The sequence below is a fragment of the Maniola jurtina genome, chromosome 6 (assembly GCF_905333055.1).
Source record: "Maniola jurtina chromosome 6, ilManJurt1.1, whole genome shotgun sequence".
In the NCBI taxonomy this organism is placed as follows: domain Eukaryota; kingdom Metazoa; phylum Arthropoda; class Insecta; order Lepidoptera; family Nymphalidae; genus Maniola; species Maniola jurtina.
In genome coordinates, this window is record NC_060034.1 from 11,712,627 (window position 1) to 11,739,040 (window position 26,414).

General features: G+C 38.2%; 1 protein-coding gene across 2 annotated transcripts in view; it reads left to right on the forward strand.

Moving 5' to 3' along the window:
* Window positions 1-516: 516 nt before the first annotated feature.
* LOC123866442 (protein sprouty) overlaps window positions 517-26,414 on the forward strand; it is a 51,500-nt gene continuing 25,602 nt past the window's right edge. The window contains exon 1 of one of the 2 annotated variants that reach the window (XM_045908020.1): window positions 517-686. The gene's annotated coding sequence lies outside the window, so the exon portion shown is untranslated. Of the gene's footprint in view, window positions 687-3,420; window positions 3,615-26,414 lie in introns of those variants that run through there. The other variant, XM_045908018.1, reaches the window with a different exon arrangement.

A 26,414-nucleotide genomic window follows, 5' to 3' on the forward strand; every position in this document is an offset into this window, starting at 1 on the left:
CCGATGTATCCCTACTAGGTATGTATAACATGCACATCTTTATATAGGTCATACCTAGGTATATCAAGTAGAAGTGACCTTTGACAGGCTAATAGAGCGTTACCTATGTTGCTCTTATTTTAAATCTATAATGGCCCCCGGAAGGACAGCTCAGGCTTGAGCCAATGCTGAACAAGCGAAATCGTTGATTGGGAGGAGCAACCATCCGTAGGTAGTATTTTACTTCCTCATATCAGTTTGACCTAGGTTTGACCAAATAAATGTCTAAAGACAGCTGACAAAAAATATCCTGGATTGTGTATGAGATTTTTCTTATAATTTGTTTTGATTGGGGGGGTTAAGTAGAAGGAAACTGGGTTATTAGTTCGATTTCCGTTTGCATTTTAGTTGCATTTTCGTCAGTAACCATGGCAACTCGGTGTGTGTAGGCGGGAGGGTGGTGTTTTCAGGGTCTAGGTCACGCCCCAGTGCTGAAGGCGCAAGCGCGGGCCGCTGGATACCAGTCCAGCTCAAAAGTCCGTGGGAAGTAGTTGATGGGAAGCTAGATTATTTTTGATCCTGATGAAGTGAGTGACACATATAGGCTGATAGGCAGAATACTAAAAAAGTGTCTTAAGTGAGTGCTGTCGTCAAAAATCTGTGATAAGTGGTGTTCATTCATCTCATCGTCAGTAGCCGCTATGAAGGTACCTAGATACTAAGACATTTAATTATATTTTCGCTGTCCAAAATCTAGGTCACAAACAGGATTAAAATAATTTAAAAAATTCCACTTATATATAGATATTAAGAATGTTACAGTATCTACATTATATCTAACCGAAATGTCCAATTTATGATTTTATTTTGTTAAAATAATATGTATATTAATTAAATTATTACTTATAATAATCTAATTTCATTATATTTTAAATATGATAGCTAAATGAAAAAATATTAAATAAAAGCACATTTCTGAGAGCAATTAAGATAAATATTTTTAAAAAATACATTATTTTCTGATAAATCAGATAAGTAGGTCGGTAAACAATTACGAAGGTAATAAAATGACAAATGTGCTTATTTACAAAATAGCAAAAAGCAAATTCTTAAAAAGCCGGCAACATATTGGCGATTCCTCTGATGCTACAAATGTTCAAAGGCGCTGGTTAATCACTTAATATCAGGTGACCCGCCTGCTCTTTTGCTCACTACTTTAATTTACTATAGATAGATAGATAGAAACACTTTATTGCACACAAAAACACATGTAAAGGATAACAACACAGTAAGAAGAAAACAGAAAAAAACAATTGTGTGCAAAGGTGGCCTTATTGCTTGGAGCAATCTCTACCAGGCAACCTTTGCTGAAAGGAGAAGTACATCATGTATACATATATAGGTACATCGATAAAAACAAGCAAAGAAAAACAATAGAGTTCCTGCTCAAAATTAACTGTTTCCAAATATTTAAACTGCTGCCGCACCAAACGATCACCTTACACTAAGTCCAAATCAGGTACTGCATGCTATTTTAGTCACCTGTAAGATGGCTCTGTTAACCAATAAGCAATTCTAAATGCTGTTGATCTTCGAGCTAGGTGGTGCATGTTTTATTGCTTCTGACCCGTGAAATTTGTATCAGCTAGTAATCATGATGTCTGTTCAGTCCACGATGCCCCGTTAGTCTCCACTCACTTTCTAGAACTTTCTGATCCCAGTAAACATTGTTCTTACGACAACATGTTCTGAGTGCTGTCACTTCAACCTACTAAAAGTTTGGGTTTAGTGTCATTGTGTCATCGCGCCGTAAGGTTGCCGACGTATCCGTGTTTCATAGGATTTATTTCGGAGTGTGTGCTCAAGAGCTTTTCGATCTTGTAGATCTACCTTTTTCATCTATTTATCACCGCAATCCGCAAGCCAAGCATAGCAAATTTTTAGTTCTATGTTGTCACGTTCCTTCTAAGCGCACGAAACGCTTTGAGTCATTATTTCCAATACGCATGACTACGGTTTGAAACATTTTTTGAGATCTTCCTAAAAATTATTGTAATCCTGGTATCTTTAAAACAAGACTGAATAGGTATCTTCTAGGGCGTCAAACGCGTTCTATCTTAGGCTGCATCCTCATTTCCATACTAGGTGTGATTGTGGGCAAGCGTATCACGCACGTGTGCCTACGCTCTACAATAAATAAAAAAACTTTATATTTTTTTCATGCGAAAATCGCAAGGATATTCCAATCGTCATCGCATCCAGGCCCTTTTTTATCGCTGGGAAATACGTTAACCATCTCTGCCGGAATCGGGGAAGGTACCTATCTATCTGGGACTCGCCGGGCGAGAGACGGCCGGGATACCCACTAACACCCAGCGGCGTCGCCTGGCGACTGGGTCACGGGAACACCGTAGCAATCAACCGCGACCCAACCAGTGACGACCCTCCACCAAGGACCCACTCGCGAGGTCCGGACCCCGGGATTCAACGGATGACAACAGAGCGATCGCCCGGAGCTCACTGTGCCCTTTGCTAGTCAGAGAGACACGCGGAGAAACCACATCTGCCAGGTCACTAGTCATACTTATCTAACAATATCCCAGGAATACTGCTCTTCCTCTCGGACGTTTTCAAAAGGGATCAGCAGCATTCGGGCACACTAGGAGGTTACCTGGCTGACACCCCGATCGCATGAAGGCCCAGTGTGTACTTTTGTAACGCTGCGCAGATCCCTTTAACTAAAAAACGGTGCAGAAAATAATTTTTGTGCTATCGACAAAAAAATGAGGAAATTTTCAAAACGTAAGAATGTTTCCTAAATAAGAAGGCAGTGGTTTTCGGCCACGCACTGACAGTCGTTCATTCATTTTTTTTTCCTCTGGTAAAAATGCAATTATGCATCCCGCACTAAAGCGGGTATGTGGGGCACAGTGGCTATGCTACAGCTTACTACTGCCACTAAACACCCAGCGGTACCGTCCGCGTCAGGTATGAGGCGTCTCAGAATATCGGGTATCGTATGCGACTGAGACAACAACTTGCTGGGCTAAGGGGCTACTGATTTAGCTGGAGTTAAAGTCTGTGAAAATCGTCTTAGGTGTAGAGCAATAAGTAAAGAAAAATTAAATTTTATTCTAAATTATATTCTCTTCACTTCACTTTATTATAAATTGCTTAGAAAAGAATGTACATATTTGTTTTGCTTGCAATGTATCAATGTACGTGTATATTGTAGGTAATAATATGAATGAGTATTAGATGTATTGCGCTATTACTGCGATTACACAGCGATGTTTATTTATGTTATAGACATATGCGTAGGTAAAATAGTTCACATAGTCAACTAATAAGTCTAGTCACCGTTAGACAAGGTCGATCCAGTGTTTCCTGCCAGAGCGCAGTTTCAGTGGTTTTCGGCCACGTGCTGGCAGTCGTTCATTCATGTGTACGAGTCAATGAGCAGCGCGGCCGAGCAGTCGGCCTGCGAACGGCCGCGGGCACACCGCGCTGCCCTCGCGCCTTGCCTCGCGAGTGTCAACTTTGAACTTTCGCTAGTAATTACAGTTCACACCGACCAGTTACTAGCTCGCAACTTACGAAACCACGCACTACCGAAACACCAGAGAGAACTATCGGTGCGTTATCTATTTATAACATTTTGACTCCACAACCTTGAATCCCGGCTTCATTCACTGTCATTCTCGATTCGGCTTATCGTTTCGCTAATAATATTTATTGGTTATAATATTATACGATCTAAAGTTGTGAGTGATTAAGAAATCGTGAATTGGACGTTCATAAGATTTAGAATGGCCACTATTTATTGTTTTTCTCATTACCAAACCATATCTGATAAGCTAAAATTGTTAAGTTTACATTAGGTCTATCACTTTTAAATATCTTCTGCAACTATCTTGCTGGTTCTTCTCGGCAGGAAAGGCATTTTTAAACGATTCTAAAGTACTTGCAAATGCATCTTTCTAGAATTCTAGTTTTTTGGTTTCTATAGCATTTTTATTGTTAATCCAAGCCCGTAAGAAGTTGGAGACGATGATCAGAAAAAGTAATAACACGGTCGCAATCGTAGATCCTTCTGTCTATATTTACTGTTATATACCAAGAAAAGACTATTGACAGGAAATTAAAGTTGTTAGTAGGGCCGCGGCGGACGACTAACAGTAGCCAGTCCCGTTGCTTGTTTGTGAAGTTGCGTCTCGCCGACACAGCCGCCACTCCACGCCGGCAGTGGGCACATAAGAACACTTACATCACTCGTAGGAAGTATAACTACGTATCGCAATATGCCATCAACAAGCCCTCGTTGTGAGCCGAACAAAGCGCGTGCCAAATGCCACCAACAAAAAACCACTCCGGAATAATATTATGTCCGGAATACTATTTCATTGATAAGATAAACATTCACAAAGGTCTGTCTACCAGAAACTTAAGCGTGTTTTAAAAGAATTACGACCATTATTTACTATAAAAGCCAATATGACAGGGCTTTTAGAAAATGACGGTTATCAACTTATCACTGTGGCGCCAGACGGTTTTTAGGGTTCCTTACCTCAAAGGAAAAACGGAACACTTATAACTGTCTGTCCGTCTATCAAGAAAACCTATAGGATACTTCCCGTTGAGCTAGAATCATGAAATTGGGCGGGTAGGTACTTAGGTCTTATAGAACAAGTAAAGGAAAAAATCCAAAAACCGTGAATTTGTGGTTACATCACAAAAAAAATTAAAATATGTTTATGAACAAATATAATTAGTATTTTCACTTTTCAAAGTATGATAACTATACCAAGTGGGGTATCATATGAAAATATGGCTTTGCCTGTACATTCTAAAACAGATTAGCATAATAGTCTTTAATATATCGCGTAAAATGTCGGAAAAAAATAACCGAGTACGGAACCCTCGGTGCGCGAGTCTGACTCGCACTTAACCGGTTTTTCGAAACATTTAAAATTTTAAAATGTTGAGGTTAACATTGAAATATTTTATTTCGACATTATTTGAGCGCGTGGTCGTATAATAAGCGGCTGACTGCGATGAAATAGAATTGTCTAATTTTAGCCAGAGCAAACTAATACACATTACACACATGGATAGTGCCTACGACCAAACTGGGTATACAATGTTTCGTGGAATTCAAATTCGCCGAAAGACTGCGGGCAGTCATAACTGAACGGACGAGTCTTGGACATCTGATTTATAAACATTTCAACCTCGAGTGATATATCTGTACTACAACTTATCACTTTTATTGCAACATCAATAATTCACAAAAAACTTTACATTTCAGATTTTTATTTATTACAAACACTGTTCTCAGTTTTCGCCATTCAGTGGTTTTTGCGTTTCATTCGTCATTACGTAGGTATTCTACATAAGAAGATAAGGGTAAAATTTTGTCTGATGGATGGATGGTCAGAGGATCCTAATACGCGTTTGTAGAACTTTCGCCTTTTTTCAAATTTCAATACTTCCCAAAAAAGAGGTATATTGTTTTAAGGGGGCATATTCTATGTATGTGAGCTTTTTACTTCACAATACCTTCAAAATCTCTGAACAGATTTGGAACAGGTCTCCTCTCAGAGTTAGAAAGGCTTAGCCCATAGTCTACCACGCTTGTCCAGTGCGGATTGGCAGACTTTACACACCTTTGAAAACAGAACTCTCAAGTGTCATGCATAGCTTTCCTCATGATGTTTTCCTGCACGTCAAAGCAGGAGTATTTTGATTGCATAACGGGCAACTCTCCGAAAACTTAGAAATGCGTGACCGAGATCGAACTCCCGACCTCCTGAATAGGAGGCAGGCGTCTTAACTATTAGGCTAGCACGGCTCCACTTCAGTTTAATTAAATCTAGACTGGATGTTGTTATATTGGAAATGTTTTTATATTGTTTATTTTTCGGCTGATTAATAAAAACTAAACAGTTTTTTTTTAATTAGCCCTGATATTATCATATACGGAATATTACACTTGGCTTGAATGGAATAGATAAATATGAAGAATCCAGTAAGTTTGAAACGTGAGGTGACCGTTTGCGTGATAGCGTGGGGCGCAGCGCGGGCGACGCGACCTCGCCAGATAAATCTATCAATGGAGCCGATAAGGGGGCCGCGCGTCACGTGACCGCAGGAAGTGCCGCGACTCCGCCTGCACCCGGCTCCTCTGTCGCAAGCATCGGAACGACTCTCTCAACTGACACGATAACACTTTAAAAATAATTAAATAGAAAATTATACCGTTCCGTACCTCAAATGGAAAAACATAAACCTTATAGGATCACTTTGTTGTCTGTCTGTCTGTCTATCTGTCCGCCTGTCCGTCCGTCCGTCCGTCGTGTCTGTCAAGAAAACCTATAGGGTGATTCCCGTTAACCTAGAATCCTGAAATTTTGCAGGTAGGTAGGTCTTATAGCACAAGTAAAGGAATAAATCCGAAAATCGTGAATATGTGGTTAACATCATTAAAAAAAATATTAAAATGTGTTTTAATTTTAGTTCAAATGCAGGGCGTCCCTCCGCCTCATACCCTAATTCTATGTCGACCTGTCGCAAACTATAGTACCTACCTACACTATTAAATCTATGATTAAATTTCATAAAAATGACGTACACAAAACTTCAGCAATACCAAAACTAGTTCAGGTTCGATTTCCTACTTGGAGGAAGACTTTATATAGGGGAGATATAACTAATTATTACTTGTAGATATAATAGCCTCAATCGCAATGTTACACAATTATGTAATTAAGATTCGCATCGAGTAGTTAAACAGCGCCTATGGCATACTTCGACTTGAATTGCAAATTTTATCATAGCATGCGCACAGCGATCGTTCTAGATTTCCGTGCTGCAAAATGACTGTTTTACGGTCATAGTTTTCCAATTTTCTCGCCGGTTCCGCATTTTTTGACACGATCTTTCTGACACATAGCCTTGTTCATCTGTCTGATTCTTTCGATTAGTTCGTTGGCAACAGAGGGACAGTTTGGAAAGAATTAGTTCGATCTGTCCCCTCGTCCGTGGCAGTGGGACAACAAATCGAACTTCCAATCTGTCCCCCTAAGAAATCAGCGGGGGGACAGTTCGGAAAGAATTAGTTCGATCCGTCCCCTCGTCGCGTGTAGGGGGACAGATCGAACTTTTTATTCCTAACCGTCCCCCCGGGGGGACAGATTAGGGGGACGGATAGGAACAATTCGCATCGCATTGGATTTGATTTACTAATTGTTTCAGGTTTTTCTGTTTGACAACCTAACCATTTTTTTTTTTCATATAGAACAAAAAGCCAATTGCGTTCACGCATGTTTTTCACTAAGAAATTCATCAGATTGTTATTTAATTAATGTTAATTTATGGCAGGTTAGTACATATTATCACTAATAATAATAATTAATTTCCGCTTCTTTTTAACTGAGCACAAAATATCCCTGAAATAAATTTTCATCCGATTTTCTCCTTTCAAAAGTGCGAACTTTTCTTTTAGATACTGATTATCTACGTAATCGGAAAACTGCGTTTCCTACTGAGGAAAGAGAAAATGAAAAATAAACGTCAGGCTCTGTTTTTGTAACTCAAATTGTATTGTAATAAATACATATAAAAATTGAAAAAGTTAAATGTTGAAATTAATACTACTTAATTATACTATAGCTACTAGCTAGGAAGTGGAACGCCCTTTCGGCATCAGTTTTCCCCACCACTTTTAATATGGGTACCTTCAAGCAAAGAGATACCATCTGCATCACTGCCTGCAGATATAATCTGTAATTTTTTTAAAGAAAAGCTTGAGCTTTTAAGTTATAGACTTCGAGCTGTCTATATTTTTAGCTCTATTGTCTAGCTGTACCTATATGCTTTATTAAAAGTACCCAACCCTTTACAGTATGCTTATTGTTTGTATGCGCAGCGCTAGTCAAATTATTTATTTGTGCTAGTGTTTCTAGCTATCAGAGGCGGAAACCCTAGTTTGGCATCAGACCAATGTGACGCATCGCATAAATGTTTACGTTATTATATGCAAATACAGATGTACGTACGGCGCGATGATTTCAATGTAGGTACATACCTTTTGCTTTGATAGATTATTCTGAAAAATAATATCTTACCATTACGTCCAGGGTTATAAATTTTAACCTCAAAATCATAAACGATCGTCAACGAACCATTAATTTTACGAAACGAACTGTTCGTTATTTGGCAAAAAGTATACTCGCGATAAAAACTGGCTAGACCTATTAGAAATATTAGAATTAGATTTGATTGAGGTAGATAATAGAAAACATCGGATTTTTCAGCCAACTATCTCGATACCTATTTTTTAACCTATAGTCTCTAAGTAAAAATAAGTTACTCTTAATGCCTTTTAGAGTACCGTACAACAAGGAACCCTTATAGATTCATCCAGCCCGTCCATGTGTCCGTCTGTCTGTGTGTGTGCCATTTCAAAAAGAGCTGTAAAGTTAAAATTTAGTACAGTTATAGAAAATTGTTACCGCAACATATAGACATGTTAAAAAAAGAAGACCAACACGAAAAGAGAGTCGAAAAAAAATATTTCGAGTGACTTAAATAGGTATTTTAAAATCATTATTATTTATTATATTAAGTGAGAACAAAATTTAAAAAATACAATGCCATTTGAGAAATAATGACCGCTAAAATTTTTATTATACGAGTAGCTGGCTACGGAACCCTATCTCACGCGTGTACGGGCACGCACTTAACCAGTTATTTTGTGAGATGTGGTTATAAAACATTTTCAAATAAAAAATTAATTAATAATGAAATTAGTCTTTTAGGATCTGGGTGTTTACTACTAACAAGTTACCAACTGTAGGGTAGGAGTTAGTAGGACCTTGCTTAGATCATTACATACGCGTTTGGTAAGAGGTAAATTGTGTTTTTCGTGACACTCATGCTAACGCCAAAATTGAATTGCAGCGTAGGTTGCATAACCTACTTATGGCGGCTGACGAGGCGACAGAAATACCTTAACAAATCGTTATACTCCATTTAAGAAACCTTCGATAAGGATACCATGTTGATTTTGCCAAATACGAGACTATTTCACATTTTTGGTTTTTAGCAGGCATATACAAGGATTTTGTGCGGGATGCGTAACTGTATTTTTACCAGTGGGAAAAAAGGCATACACATGGAATACCTATGTCGGGATTGGACGGTTCATTCAAACTTTCAAAGTTAAATGTTTCCAAAATAAAAATCCAAATATTTTGAGTTCAATAAAGAATAATAACTAGTAAATACCTGTAATTGCCACTCCCCGTCTTAAGTTCTAAGTATGGGTTGCCTGGAAGAGATCACTGTAATGATAAGGTCGCCCTTATAAGTCGTCCTGCTCGCGACAGACGGACAGACAGACAGACAGACATACCATTAAGTGATCCCATAAGGGTTCCTTTTTTCCTTTTGAGGCACGGAACCCTAACTCAGTGAAAGTGACGTCCGCGTCGGCTTTCTTGTCAGGCGATCCGAGGTTCGATCCCGGGCACGCCGCACGTCACACGCAATCCTAATTTTTCGGAGTTATGTGCTTTGCAATTACTTGTATCACTTGCTTAGAAAAAAAACATCGTAAGCAAAGCTGCATGCCGAGGGTTGCCTGCCGATACGTACTTGTCCAGTGTGATAGACTATGGTCAACCCCTTCTTATTAATGAGAGTTCTATTTCCCGTGATGTGTTTCATTACCTGTGTCCAGTACTTTAAGACATTGTGGTGACTCCATTTATGATCATTAATTAAGCGGTAGGCGTCAAACGTGGACAAGTGAAGGACATCGCATACCTTTTATCGAAAACGCTCCATTAACATAAAGAATTGAATAATCCCTTAATAATTAATGCCCACGATTGTGGAAGTTTGCAGTAATTGTATGAATAGCTGTATATTATTGTTATTGTCAGGATAGATATATTAGGATTACTTTGGTATACTTTTTACTCTCACGCCTGTGTATAAAATAAATACACACTCATTTGTACCGGGCGGAGGATTACACGATGACTGATTTTTAATCCACACGCCATCCACCTGCACCGGTCCAAAATCACTTTACCTGCCTTCTGCTAGATATTTGCCTAGCAATGCCTTTTCACTGTATATTACTTTAAAGATATCCGATAAAAATTATTGTAAGAGTCAGGAAACACGTGATCTCAAAAGGTTCTAATTTAATGGAATGAACTAACGAGTAGAATTAATATGAAACTTATTACGACTTAGGGATGAAAATCCATCCAGTGTCTTATGGTGGGTTGGTTAAATTGTGAACTTTACTTTCTATTAGAAGGGTACATGATCCACCCATTGCCCGCCCACTACTGAGCACTCTTCTCAGAGTGAGAAGGGTTCAGGCCATAGTCTACCACGCTGGCCCAATGCGGATTGGCAGACTTCACACACCTTTGAGAACATGGAGAACTCTCTGGCATACAGGTTTCCTCACGATGTTTTCGATCACCGTTAAAGCAAGTGATATTTAATTGCTTAAAACGCACATAACTGTAGTTAGAGGCGCGTGCCCGGGATCGAACCCCCGACTTTCGCTTAGGAGCCGGACGTTCTAACCACTAGGCTATCACAGCATCACTATATTAGTAGGGCGCGGTGGACAAATTGTGACGTAGGTATTCCTTCTAACAGTAAGTATTCGAAATAATAGGTATTTCGTAGTACCTGTAGGCTGTAGGCTGCCTACTCGCTTAACCTCAAAGCCTATCAAAATGTCCCACGTAAATGCCTGTTAGCGGCTTTCGCATCTAATAAGGTGTACGCCATATCGAACAGTTGCATAATGCTCCGCTTTCCAGCATCCCACGTGGGGCCGTGGGCTCACAATTTGGTACCACCAGCCTCCAAAACGTCCACTTGCGAAATGCGTAGCGTAGGCGAGGATTGGGAAGCTTATGCGGTATTTTAATCGATTATATCAAATCCGTACATTATCGTATGTATTTATGGTTTAATTGTGGAACCAACTCCCTTCGGTGGTTTTCTTATTAAATTGCGATATCTACAGCGATTTTTGATCACATAGGTGCTTATATGTATACTTGGGGCGGAAAAACGATTGTCTGAAGAGTCATCAATGCATTCGCATTTCGCAATCTCTTTGATGTTGTAATATAAATGTTCAGTGTCCATGGGTGGAATCGTTTGTTCGTTTTTCGTAAAAAAATTGCTGATTGGCGCGGCAACAACTCCGCTCAGATCTTACAGAAAATCCTTTTGGGGGCACAAAATATGAGATTATTCATTCGGTGGGGGTCTACATTAAGAAAAAACCGGTATGCCTTCATGTAAAAACTTAAGTTTTTGATCTCAGTAGTTTAAATTGTTCGTTGATTTGCCAGTCAGTTTCTTACGTATCAATTAAAATCTTCGAGGGTAATAAAGATAATAAGGTCCCCCTAGGGGCCTAGATAACGCAGTAGGTGCATACCTACTGATCTGCATAGGTATCTAAACCATCTACTGCGGTAACGACTTACAATAGTGATAAAGTAGTGTATAGCTCAGAACACAAAGCTCTGTACCTACCTTTTCTCACCCATTAATTTCATTATCATCAGAATCTTCGACCGATACACGTCCACTTCTGGACATAAGTCTTTTGCAGGGCCTCTCATAGGCCACGGTCTTGCGCAGCGTGTCCAGCGGCAGCGGGTCCCCGCGATTCGTTTGAGGTCCACCTTATTAAATGGGCTCTCTCCGTCACTCGTTTCATACAATCGTAGTTCCAATTTCATTTGAATATTAAGCAACCAAAGTCCATGAAATTTTGCAGACATATTCTAGAAACTAATATCTATGTCTGTGGTTTTCCAGATTTCTGTTAAAATATTCGGTTTCAAAGTTACGCGGTCTTAAAAATTTTCATACAAATCTTTGAGCCCTTGTAATTTTAAAACTACATATTTTTATAAAAATCTAAATATATATATATATATATATATATATATATATATATATATATAAACTAATATCTGTGTCTGCAAAATTTCATGGGCTTTGGTTGCTTAATATTCAAATGAAATTGGAACTACGATTGTATGAAACGAGTGACGGAGAGAGCCCTGTTAATGAAGGGTCTTCGAAAGCAGCACTTTCCAGTGCGAGGATCCGCAGCCCCTGTTTACATCATAGGTAATCTGTCCATCCGCTAGTTTACACCATTGGTAATCGTCACAATAATGAACCAAGAATCCAGTTCTACGTGGAATTTTTTGCGCAAAAGATATTGGCCCCTAGTAGTAATAAAATGTCGGTAAATCCCTTTACTCTTGTAATAAACCTGGTTAAGTTTTATTGATATTGCAAATAATCTGCAAATTGAACAGCCACATCCGCTTGTGCAAGCATACTCTGTAGGAGGCAGATTTCTGTGCCTAGAACACGTTCAGTCCGCTAGGTGTAGGACCGGCATTGCCTGGTTTTGCCCGCCTGCGCTGCGCCCCCGCTTCTTATATTATTATTCCGCATATTATTTCAGTATTCCTAATTAGGTAGGTAGCTATATTATGCAATAAGGCCAAATAATAATAATTTGACCCATGTCTAAACCTATCCCCACAAGTGCTGAATTCATCGAACATAGGTCATTTTGGAGCCATCAAGATTACTATTGATGCAAATATGGGGAGAATGAGCCCTCTTTGAAAATCCTAAGGATCAACCCTGCCAAAGGAAATCTTTTTCACGAATCGTCGTAATATGTATGTATTACCTATATAGTACAAACGAGAGTAAAGAAAGGATATGTATGAAACAGTATACAGTTTATGGTACTTTATCTGTACCGTTCTCTAGAAAGAAAGCTATACGCGGAGGGTCTTTAATATTAACCCGCAACAATATCAATTATAAAGAACGGAAAGACATTGTTAATCTTTCATTGGAACGCACTATTGAGCTGTCCTGTGTTGAGCTGGAGCGCTATATTGTCGTCTGCGTGTACCGACCCCCCTCAGGTGACTTTGTTCTGTTTGAGGACGTTATGGAAGAGGCCTTGAGGCGGATATGTAGGTCATCAAAAAAGATATTAGTTTGTGGAGACTTCAATATTGATATTTTGCTTCACACTTCTTTTACTGACAGATTACTCAATTTATTTAAAAGCTTTAATTTACAGAAAATTTTCAATGAACCAACACGGATAACTGCAAATTCAGCCACTTGTATAGATAACATTTTCTGTGACTGTAAGATTGTCGCAAAATCGATCATGACGAATCTAAGATCCGATCACTGTGGACAAATGATATCTGTTCCCAGTGATAATCAAGACATAACAAAGTTAATAAAGTATAGGCCAGTAACCACTAAAAAGGTAAAGCAGTTCAAACTAAAGGTTTTAACTGCTTTACCTAAACTTGACTTTACTCAGGGTGGTCCGGATGAACACTATAATGCTTTTTTTGATCTCATAAACTCTCAATTTAATTCTACCTTTAAAATTGTAGAAAAAAAACTGTTTAAAAATCTTAAATTTAGTGACTGGGCTACTGTTGGCATCTATAAAAGTAGAAATAAGTTGTTCGACTTGTATGCAGAAAAACAATATAACTACACTCCCACATTTGTTGAATATGTAAAAAATTATTCAAAATTATTCAAAAAGGTTTGCATACAAGCAAAGTCACTGTGCATAAAGCAAAAAATTATTAATTCTGATAATAAAATTAAAGCAGCTTGGGATATCATCACGGATGAAACTGGGAAACAAAAAGTGCATAACAATAAATTGGAGCTAAAAATTAATAACCGTATTATTGACTCCAATATTGAAATTGCAAATACATTTGAGAATTTTTTCCAGAACATTCCAGTCATCACTACTAGTTCCCTTAGCTCTTCACCAACAGAAGCCTATGATCTTCTCAGGGCCAATGTCACTGAATGCGGTGTGTTGTTTAGGTTTGAATACGTTACTCCATATGACATTGTTAAAGTGTTCAAATCTTTACAAAGCAAAAAAACCGGAGATCTGTGGGGAATATCAGTAAAAATAATTAACAATATTATTGATATTATTGCGCCATATCTAGCCTTAATTTTTAATGAGTCTGTGGATACAGGCGCTTTTCCAGATCTCATGAAATGTAGTAAATTGATACCTCTTTTTAAATCGGGTAGCAAAAGTGACCCAAACAATTACAGGCCAATTTCAATTTTGCCAACACTGAGCAAGATATTTGAGAAAATCATGCTCAACCAACTGCTTCAGCATTTCAATTTAAATAAGCTACTCCATTCTGAACAGTATGGCTTCACTAAAGGTCGATCAACAACCGATGCGGCCGCAATGCTGTTAAAGCATATATTCAATGCGTGGGAGGGGTCACAGAATGCCATTGGTATTTTCTGTGATTTATCCAAGGCATTTGATTGCGTTGAGCACGAGACTCTTTTAGTTAAATTGAGCCACTATGGAATCAAAGACACTGCGCTTGGTCTCATTGCGTCCTATCTTAGTGATCGTATTCAAACAGTATGTGTGAATGATGTGAAGTCATCCGGATCAGCCTCACTAATGGGTGTTCCTCAAGGCTCTATTCTAGGTCCTTTCATGTTCTTAGTATACATAAACGATTTACCATATGTAGTCCAAAATATTTGCGATATCGTACTATTTGCTGACGATACGTCTTTGATTTTTAAAGTCGATAGAAATAAGGACAATTTTGACGATATAAATGGTGCCATATCTCAGGTAACTCACTGGTTTACTGTAAATAATCTACTTTTAAATGCAAAAAAAACTAAGTGTATTGAATTCGCACTGCCCAATACCAAGAACACAAGTAACATTAATTTAATGATAAATAATGATATTTTGAAAATGGAAGAGACTACTACATTTTTGGGGATAACCTTAGATGCGAAGCTGCAATGGGGCACCCATATATCAACTCTTGCTGGCAAACTAAGCTCTGCTGCTTACGCGGTTAGAAAGATTCGACAATTAACTGACGTGGAGACCGCAAAGATAGTATATTTTGCTTATTTTCATAGTATTATGTCTTATGGAATCTTAATATGGGGTAGAGCGGCAGATATTGGGAGAATTTTTGTATTACAAAAAAGGGCAATACGCGCAATTTATAACTTAAAACCACGCGATTCACTTCGAGAAAAATTTAAGGAAATAGGTATCCTTACCGTAGCCTCTCAATATATTTACAACAACATAATTTTTGTAAGACAAAATATTCTTAGTTACAAGAGGGTTGGTGATCTACACAACAGGCTGACTAGACACCGTAACAGGCTTGCGACTCCTACGCTCCGTCTCAGGAAGGTCCAAAAGTCATTTGTGGGAATGGGTATAATCTTCTATAACAAAATTCCTCAGTCAATTTTGGACTTGCCTTTACACAGGTTCAAAAAATCTATTAAAAATATGCTCTTGAGAAAAGCATATTATACTATCGAAGATTATGTAAATGATAAAAAAGCGTGGATTTGAACTTCGATTCGCTCCAGCAATGCGCAGGACTTCAATTGCTTTTATACATGGCATAATATTGTATATCAAATCTTTGAAAAGAGCAACCGCCGAGTTTCTTGCTGGTTCTTCTCGGTAGGAAAGGCATTCCGAACCAGTGGTAGATGCTTTTGACGATTCGAAAGAACTTGTAAAAGTCTAATTGAATAAAAACATTTTGAATTTGAATTTGAATTTGAACTTGAAATATTAATGTTTCTCTACAGATAGGTGCCTGCCTGACCGTCAAAATAAATAATATCCCAACAGTTACAGTAACTATGGGGCATGGGGAATAATGAAGCCCTTACCCTTCTGGCAACGCTGAGCCAAAGGAAAGGTCTAGGTTTGAAGTCGGCTCCAATATTTGGTGTGTCAGGGCGACGGGTCGTCGACCGCACTGTTCGGTGTTGTGCGTGCTATTTCCAGGCGCGAGCGCAGCCGAGCGCGACCGATCCCGCCCGAACGACGCGCACGCGTAAACAAACATGGCCGAACTGTCATTCACTAATTCATTCATGATCATTGCATTTGACAAATTGACTCAAACTCATTACCCGCCAGAAATAGCCGCAACTTTGCCGCGTGATTCTTATTTTTATACCTAGCTACTAATTGCTTACTTGCCTACTTTGAAATTGCGTTCTTCAAAATCCTACGGTCGTCTACGCATTGAGTTTTGCAGAGAGGTGCCATATAGATATCTACTAGAGGCTGTAATGTTCCGAAAACGAACTTAAAACGACTGCTGTAAAAAAATTGCTGCCATGTAGGTACCTACTTTGCTGAATATCTTCATTCTTCAAGGCAAGAGTGAATAGGTATCTTCTAGGCAAGCACGCTCCTACCTCATTGCTTTTTAAATCATGATTGTTCTCAAACACAAGTCTATCCTGCAAAAAAATACAAGTAAAAAGTTAGATACTTTTTATTTGTATATTTTACCTACATACTTAAGTATTAAGGTTTACCGCTCTGTTAAAAATATCTTAGCTGATACTCTGTCTAATCAATAACAATATCAAAAAAAAGGGTCTTCTAATTAATTAGCCTTCACACTCTTTTTATTTACTTTCGATTTCTTGCTTACTAAATAAATTAGGGCAGAAAGTGCCTAATTAATGTATATGTAGAGAAAAGGTAGAGAATGTATAAATTTTGAGAACGCTCTCGCCATATTTTGTCTATGTGTCAGTCAACTGTCATGTCAAAAGTACGGTTTGTACCCTCAGAACAAAAACCTGGGTTGGCTGTGTAGTGTTGAAACATACAGCAAATATAGCGAGTATGTTCTCAAAATGTATGCTCTATATTAATAAGTATTGCCGCTTAGATAGTTTTATCATAGACAGATCTATTTATGAGGACGAACCCTATTAATAGAACACAATTGTAGGTACCTACCTAGATTTAATAGGTAGGTACCCACTACCTACTCCAGAGTCTAGAATAGACTGCGCTGACCGCGCTGATATGGTTTATTGTGTTCTAAATTTAAAATAAGTACAGCTCTATCTACCTAGCTCATGAAGTTAATTTTAAATTCTCGTCGGAATAAAAACTGCTGATAACAGGCAATAACGATGAAATCCTGTTTTCTTCCTTTTTTGAAGTCGGTTGAAAAAGGTCTAAAACGAAGATTTTTTTTATTATTTTTCGTCAATATAACAAATTGGGTAATTTTCATCCAATTTCATATTTGAACTTTAAGAAAATTCATACTGACTGTACTGTATAATTTTGCCGCTGAAAAAGCTTGTTGCACTTTTAAACTTTTTCCTAAAATTTGGAAATCGAAACTCCGGTTATGTTCACGACAACTCCGGTTTTACAAACTATCTAGTAAGCATTTGAAACTCGGAGTTACACCGAAACAGGATTTCCGGAGCTCAAGCCCGTATATTCGTTTATTGCTCAGATTAAGGATAGCTCCTTCATTCCTTTGTTGGATTAAGGAGGAATCTTTAATATTTATCTTTAATGTTTATTGGTTTGTCCTTTAATCACGACGCAACGCAGCAACGGATCGACTTGATTTTTTGTGTGTGACATAATATAGGCTTACCCCGGAAAATCCAAGAGTTCCCACGGGTTTTTAAAAACATAAATCCACGCACTCGAATATCTATGTACCTACCTATCACGGACTTATAATACTCGTACCTACTTACATTTGTACAAATCTATTCATTCATTTTTAAAATGATTGTACCTACCTACCTACTTGTCGGTATGTAAATATCTAACGCCAAACTAGTATCGCGATATGGGACATGTCACATGTGAATTGTGAAGGTAGGTATGCATTGTTCCAGCTCTGTAGAGTTTTAGGGCTGCCAAAAATATTTTTATACAAAAACTTAAAAAATAATAAAAATAAAGGAATAATTTTTATTTTGTCAACCTCCTTTGCACGGTCGTGAGGGTTGTCTTTTCAATTCTAATACGTGCCAGATCCCGGGTTTGTCTCGCAGTTATCATCACCAACCCACTAACTAAAATAACAAACTGAATAACACTAAAAAAAAGTAAAGAAATTTATTTTTATATTTTTATGCGAAGGTTTTTTCATACGATATAGTTTTACATACTTATACGATTTATCAAATAGGAGTTTATAAGACAGAAATTATCCTTGATGGATTTCTTATTTCATACCAAAGATAACCTAAAACTCTTTACTGACAAAAGTAATACAATCGTTTTTTAAAATATGAAGAATTCGTACATTTCTGAGTGTGACACGCATACCTGTAGCAGCACTAACTACCTCTTTAGTAGGTATTAGCGCGGTGATTAATTTAGTTTTTTTAAAGTCATCATCATGATCAAACCATCACCAGCTTACTATACTAATGAGTAATGATCTCCTCTCAGAATGCGAAAGGTTTGGCCATAGTCTATCATTCTGGCTTAGTGCGGATTGGCAGTCTACTTCACACACCTATTATTATGTATGAATATTATGTAGAACTCGCATCCATGTAGCTTTCCTCGTGAAGTTTTCCTTCACCGTTTTATGTTATTTAATTGCTTAAATTGCACATAGCTCCGAAACGTCTTCTAGGTAAACGCGTCCCATCTCAGGCCACAACATCACTTTCCATCAGTTGTGATTCTGGTGAAGCGCTTGCCTATAATGAATAAAAAAAACGTTTGAGGTTCGTGCCCTATCCCAGACCTCCCGTATACACGAGGTCTGAGATAGGGCAGACCTACGTCACAACCACTAGGCTATCACCGCTCTAAAACACTTGTTTTTAAAACTAACTGCTTTATTTCGAGTGCCAGCCCTAAGCGTGCTCGACGATGTGGCACATCTGTGGAACATATTCAAGCGTGCCTTTTGTTCCAACTTCCAACCCTGTCCATGTGGCCCGCGGGCTGCGGTGCGTTTGCTCTTCGCTTTTCTGACGGTTTTTTTTCACGAAACGAAATTTTAAAAACCGGTCAAGTGCGAGTTGGACTCGCACACGAACGTACCGCCGTACAAGAAATAACACTTGATTTTTTTTTAATTTTCATGCAGGCATTAAAAAAATATTATTTGTTGTTATAGCGCCAGGCAGCAAATATTGCACGTCGAACTTTAATGAGATGATGGTTTCGTAGAGAGTTGTCTCTGTTGTTGAGACCGACAAAAAGTCGCACAGATGGGTGACAGAGACGATGCTCTACGAAGCCGAAATCTCTTTCTAAAGTTCGATGCCGTCCGTGTACTGTACACATTCTCTGAAAATTTTAACTCTTATAGGCGCTACATACCTTCAGTTTTAACTCTGCGATTTAACTGTACAGTCCAACTGTACAGATAAATCGTAAGTCCATACAGCCTACACACCTTCAAGCAAAAACGCGCGACCTTTCAGTTTTTATCAATATGGCCTCCAGAGACGACGCTTTAGCGATCGTAGGGCTAATGTGTGTGTTAAATGAAAATAGAAGAAAACGAAAAAAATAGAAGAAAACGAGAAAACGAATAAAAACGACAAAATACGTATTCACTTCACGCTCGCCACGACAAAACTGACGAAACTAAACAGTTTTCGACTACACACTCTCAGTTATCACTGTACAGTTCTATCTGTACAGATTTATCTATTGATATTTTGATTAGATCTCAGTTAAACTGTACAGTTCAACTGTACGTTCCACACATCTAACGATTTATCTGTACAGTTGGACTGTACAGTTAAATCGCACAGTTAAAACTGAAGGTATGTAGCGCCCATTACGGTTCATGAAATACAGTCCGCTGCAGACAGACGAAGGACGGACGGGCGGACAGCGGAGGCTTAGTAATACAATCCCGTTGGCAGCTTTCGGGTATGAACTACGGAACCCTAGAAAGAATTCATGCCTAATCGAGTATCCGGCCACTAAAATAAGCCTTACTACACGCCTACGAAGAATGAGCGGATATTGTTTCATTTAGTTACATCGTAGAGGAAGTCAGGAGCTCATTTTGAATCGTTTATTTTCAAAATTAAGTAGGTAGGTGCCTACCCACTGCCCGCACATGTTAATCAGTAAGCTTATTTAAACGAGCTATCTAAGTGGCATCTATGTTCTATTATAATCGGGTATAATACTAACTAACCTAAGCAACGTTGACCCAAGTCGGATTTGAGATTCGGAACTCCAATCTTGGAGCTCTGAAACTCAAACTTGGCATAATTACAATATTTCCGGCGTGTTACTTGTTACGTTTATTAGGTGACACACTACAACACACACGATATTGTTCAAGAAATTGTATTTCGTGTGACATCGTTAGTCCGCTTCCACCTTAGACTGCATCTTCACTGGCCACCAGGTGAGATCACAATCAAAGGCTACTCGTAACTTATAATGGAATAAAAAAGTACCTACTAGGTACCTACTAGATGTAGTAATATTATGCACCTACACAGCCGTACCCACAAGACAACTCGACACAGTTGCTTTGTACCCACAATAAGTAGCAGAGTAAGTACATACTCCGGTGTCAAGCTTAGTGTCAAGCACGTGTGTTGAAGAGTTGCCAAGTGCCAACTCGCATACGCTTCCTGTTTACTGCGGAGCGCGGACCGCGGGCCATGCGCGTCCTCACTCCTGCCCATCTGTGCTTGATTTGATAGCACATTTTTAACCGACTTCCAAAAAGGAAGTGGTTCTCAATTCAGCCCGTTTTTAGGGTTACCTCAAAAGGAAAAACCGAACCCTTTTAGGATCACTTTGTTGTATGTCTGTACTCTGTCTATCTGTCCGTCTGTCATGTCTGACAAGAGAACCTATAGAGTACTTCCCTTGGACTTAGAATCATGAAATTTGGCTGGTAGGTAGGTCTTATAGCATAAGTAAAAGTAAGTGTATTTGCGGTTAAATCACAAAGAAATTAAAAAGTATTCATGAACAAATAAATAATTAGTATTTTCAATTTTCAAAGTTAGATAACTATACCAAGTGGTGTAGCAAGTGGGGTAGGGAAAGGGATTTACCTGCACATCCTAAAACCGATTTTTATTTATTTTGATTTATCGTGCAAAATGTCGGAAAAAATACCCAAGTACGGATCCTCGGTGCGCGAGTCTGACTCGCACTTGGCCGGTTTTTTCAATTTAAAGTTCAAATAACTCGAGGCCATTTAGGACTTTTAATGGCAAGTAGGTACCCAAAGGAAGTAAGGAGTTATCTAGGCTACCTTTTATTCCGGACAAAACCAAAGGGTCTACGGAGTTTTTAAAAACCTAAATCACGGCCAAAAGGTGTAAGTACTAAGTACCTATACAATAAATGGCTGCGTACTAGGTATTTCCTAGGTACCTATCTAGTACTGCTAGCCGATACCTACTTGCTTAACACAAAGTTGCTCTTTAAAAAGGTACCTACCTCTTAGGTAAATAAGTATCCTGTTATCAGATCATAAAAATCTTTGGCTCGTCCTCAAAGTGTCCCCAGTAACTTATTTGACATTGCCCAACTCTCGTGTACGCCAATATTTAATAGAACTGGGAAAGGGAGAGTCCTTCCATGAAAAGGGTTCCGTGATGTGCTATTCAAACTTAATAAATTAAAATGCTTCATTACTAAATTGCACTAATTGATTACTTACTAGTTGATCCGCCCAGTATGGTTCATGCGATATTGGATATTATTTTTTATTTTTTGTAAGTATGTTTACAGTATGTTTTTTAACCCCCGACCCAAAAAGAGGGGTGTTATAAGTTTGACATGTGTATCTGTTTGTCTGTGTATCTGTCTGTGACATCGTAGCTCCTAAACTAATGAACCGATTTTAATTTAGTTTTTTTGTTTGAAAGGTGGCTTGATCGAAAGTGCTCTTAGCTATAATCCAAGAAAATCGGTTCAGCTGTTTGAAAGTTATCATCTATTTTCTAGTTACTGTAACCTCCACTTGTCGGGGGTGTTATAAATTTTTAATTTACACTTGTAAATGTTTGACGCCTGCCAGTGACATCGAAGCCTCGACGTTTTGTTAGAAGTTCCCAAACTGTCGTGAACTGTTCTCATAGATATGTACTGTGCTACAGGTAGGTACATGGTCGTTTGTACAATTATTTTAAATTAGTTAACTTCGCTAAGGATCTCTAAACCGTTTTTTTTGTAAAGTTACCGTTTACATATAGTAGATATTACTAAGAGTTCCGCGTAAGGGTGGCCTTGGTTTGTGTTGACTAAATATTTTTTTGCCGCTTCAATACAGATAACGCATTGTGTCGCCTTATCAAGGAACGATTTCGACGCGCTTTATGGATAGAGTTACTGCGAATTATTCAGAAATAATGTTGGGATAATATTTGAAAATACGATAAGTAAAACAAATTATACTTATGTATAAATAAGACCTCGGGTAAGGAAGAACAAAATCTTAAATTACCAAATGAAAAAGTAATTTCGTAGGTACCTGAATGTAGTAAAAAAGTTTTCCAAAAGCTTATTAAAATGTTCTTAGGTAATAAAGTACCTTATTATACTTATACTTATTAGCTAGGCACCTACTTCCTGAATCAAAAAGAATCAAAAAGATCAGCTCAAATAAATAAGAAATAAGTCAGATTTTCAAAAGCTTTTTTACTGCATTATATTTTATTGTAAGTTTTAGTATAACAAGTTTACCTAATACAAGTTCAATTAATAATGATTTATACGGGAGCTTAATAAGAATGGTCTTAAGGTTCGGTCCAAATAGAGAATACATGTGCTATGTCGCTAGAATCCGGGATAGGCTTAACGGGGGACGCAATTATGATGATTAAAGCAAACTGGTTCCTTCGTGCTGCGGTGCTATTTTGTAACTGCACAGCCTCGTTTTAACTCAGCTCTACACTGAGCTTGCAGCTACGAAATCAACGTATCGTCTTTGCGTATAGTTTTCAAATAAAAATATAACACTGAAGTGATTTTTATTTTACAATCCCAAAGTTAGATTTTCGTTCGTGTAAGTTCAAAAACATGTTGAAAAAAAATTACAATATATAAAATACTCGTATTATAAGAGCATAGCTAAGCAACGTAACACACCAAGCAAACGAAATGTTTTCTTCGAAACAAAAATTGTTATATTTAAAAAATATATGTAATGTCGGTAAATGATATTATGTTATTTACTATGTTTCTTCTCTTTAGGACTCTACTAGTAACTAACGGACATTGAGATATATCAAAGCTTGCATGTTATTTTGCAAAAGATCTATTTGAATCAATAAATCTTTTTTAAGCATATAGGTAGGCCTATAACTAAAACTAGATTACCGAAATAGAATAAACAACGTGAACTCAACGACGAATCCTGTGTCTTTGAGAATAGCAACGTTGCTGTAGAGTGTAGACTGAGCGATTGGTCGTGTGCCCACAGCCGGGAGCTTCGCTAACATCACCTTAGTAAGAGTTTTGTGTTGTTTTTTTAGTGTTTCGTTTAGTTTAGAAACTAAGGCCGATTTTTAAAACGTCAAATAAATTTTATCTAAGGAATAAATTTGACATTTTGCCAGATTTCGTATAGAAAAAAACCGGCCAAGTGCGAGTCAAACTCGCGCGCTAAATGTTCACTCAAAAACTATTATGCATAAAAAGAAATAAAAATCTGTTTTGAATTATACAGGTAAAGCTCTTTTATATGATACCCCACTTGATATAGTTATCTTACTATGAAAATTGTATTACCAGTGGAGCCAAGATGTTCTATCTTCTTCTTCTTTCTTCTTTCATCACCACCAATTTTACAGTTCTATGCCAATACTTGAGGCCGCCAAGTACAGCTGAACTTTCCTGACTGCAATTAGAGTTGCTAGCTCAGGCGTATGATGTGTTTCCATAGGTGGATGCTACGTATATGCATTAGCGCGGGGCAGTAGTAGATTGCGTGTATTAGAGTCTCAACAGACTCTTGGCATAGTCTGTAGATACCCGAACCATTAGTGACATTATCCAAGACGCTTAACGAGTTATTCGGGGGGACGGCACGGCCTCAAAAAGCGATAGCTAATAAATTAATTGGCTACACAAAATCACAGATTAGTTCAGAAGTCGCCTCCACGCTGGCGTTGCAGCCGGCGCCACGCTATTTTTATACCCTTTGAAAATGCCGCCCCCTGATGTTTTCACTCAGTTTACTTGATTCCCCCGGCTTTTTGACGTAAATAATTACGTGGGTAAATAACAAATATTTACATTACGTAACAACTTTGACTAGCGCTCGTCAGAAGATCAGTAACCAGTAATTTAATAAAAAATCGGTTCTTGTGAGTCGGACTCGCACATCCCATACCAACATATAAGATATAACACTTTTTAATATTTTTTCATGGTAGTTACTTTCAAATTTTTACTAAGTAGACTATATTGTTTTTTTTTTTGTTTTTTTTAGTATTTGTTGTTATTTCGGACGGTCGGACGGATGGAAGGACGGACGGACAGCGGAGGCTTAGTAATAGGGTTCCGTTGGCACCCTAGGGGTACGGACCCCTAAAAAGTCCCTTCTGTCATATTGTGTTTATAGTTTATACCTAATGAACAAATATCTACCTGATTGAAGATTTTTTTTCACACGCGTTCATCGCCCGCCCGCGTGCCTACTGTTGAGGCCTTCTCTAATGTAATTGCTTAAAAATCACATAACTCCGAAAATAGGTGCATGCTGGGATATCGAACCCCTGACCTCTCGAATAGGAGACGGCCGTCTTCACCACGACGCTACCACGGCTCTATTAGATATAATATAGATATACCCACTGCAAAATTGTACCGTAGGTTATAAATGGATGGACGAGATGCTGCCCAAAAATATTCGAATTTTCCTTGTATTTTTCTGAGAAGAGCTCTCTCTTCCAATATAACATTCAATTACACAAGATTATATTATGAGATTATACCTATGGCTTTCTTATAGCTATTTATATTTTTCAAAAATACTTATCAAGTTCGAACGGAATGTAAAATATATGTTTAACATCCAAAGATTTCCGGTTTCTATTTTATAGCGATCGTTATCAGTATTCTTACACAGATGTCATGTAGATACGATTTCATATGTTTGAGAATAAACTTGAAACGTTACATTTTAAAATCTCTATATCGGTTGGTAGGACTTAATTGATATATCTCCACTTTGGCCACCTGAATCTTATCCTGGATAAAAGTGAGTTACGACTTTACGAGAAAAGTGGAACCAAATCAGTTAGGAATGATATCACCTGAGGATAATTTTCATCAATCCTGAATATGCGTGAGCAGCAAGATTCAACCGCGTAGTCGCATCGAAGAAATGAATGCATTAGACAGAGTAAGTTCTTAGACTGATGGTGCAGTGTTGGCTAACTTGAAAAAGGCATGCAGTTTAATAATACGCATATGATCCCTAATCTGTTTCTAATTTCTATATAATATGGCATCGTACTGGATCGCTAAATTGCTTGGCAGTACCTACGTCTTTGCCATTTGCCGGTAGGGCAGTAAACATGGACTTTCGTGGTGGTAATAATGGTAACTATGCCACAGTGGCTGAGGCATCACGCTAGGCTAAAATCGTATCTTTTTATCCTAACTGTACTGTTGAAAGTAATGGGGAGGAAAGAAAATCATGTCACTAGAAAAATGCATGTGGAAGGAAAGAAGAGAAGAGGCAGACCAAAAAAAGAGATGGATGGAATACGTGAAAGAGGATGTAAAAGGGGTGGATACTGGATAGTTTAATTGATGGAGACAGAAGTGAGTGGAAGAAGACATGTTGTGCCTATCCCACATAGCGTGGGATAGGGACTGATAGAAGAAGACTGTACTGTTGAAAATTTTAATAATTAGGTATGATAACCAACGCTGGTTAAGATTAAATTATTTATCTGTGGAGTAATATTCTCGATGGTGCGGGTGGGCGTCGAGAATGTGGATATTTCGGGCCATTATTGCGCACCCACGCCTCACTATTGGCAGAAAAATGTTACAGAAATACATCGTCGCAATTCACACTCCGTCTTACACCAACTGCCGACCCAACCTGACATTGCTCCTGATATCTGTTTTGCTTTACCTGACTTAGTGCCGATTTCACCAACGTCGAGTGTCTTTTAATCGAGGAATAGATTGGGCGTAATGACAGTTTTTGTACTGAAAACCTGCCAAAATGTCTTTATTATATCTCATTAATAGCGACAGTCGATAGTAGGTACTACTACCTATACTCTTGAGCAGTACCAGGGCCTTATCTCTTATCGTCCTTTCAGAGAGTTGAGACGTAATGGACGATATGTGTTCCACATCGTGACGATCTCTGACCGTTTCCGGTGGTTGTTTACAAAAAAATAATACATTACTACTTACCTAAAGGTATATGAACTTCTATGTATATATAGATGCATGTACCAACTAAGCCAAATCATAAAGAGGGTGTCGGTCTGTGTCAGTCTAT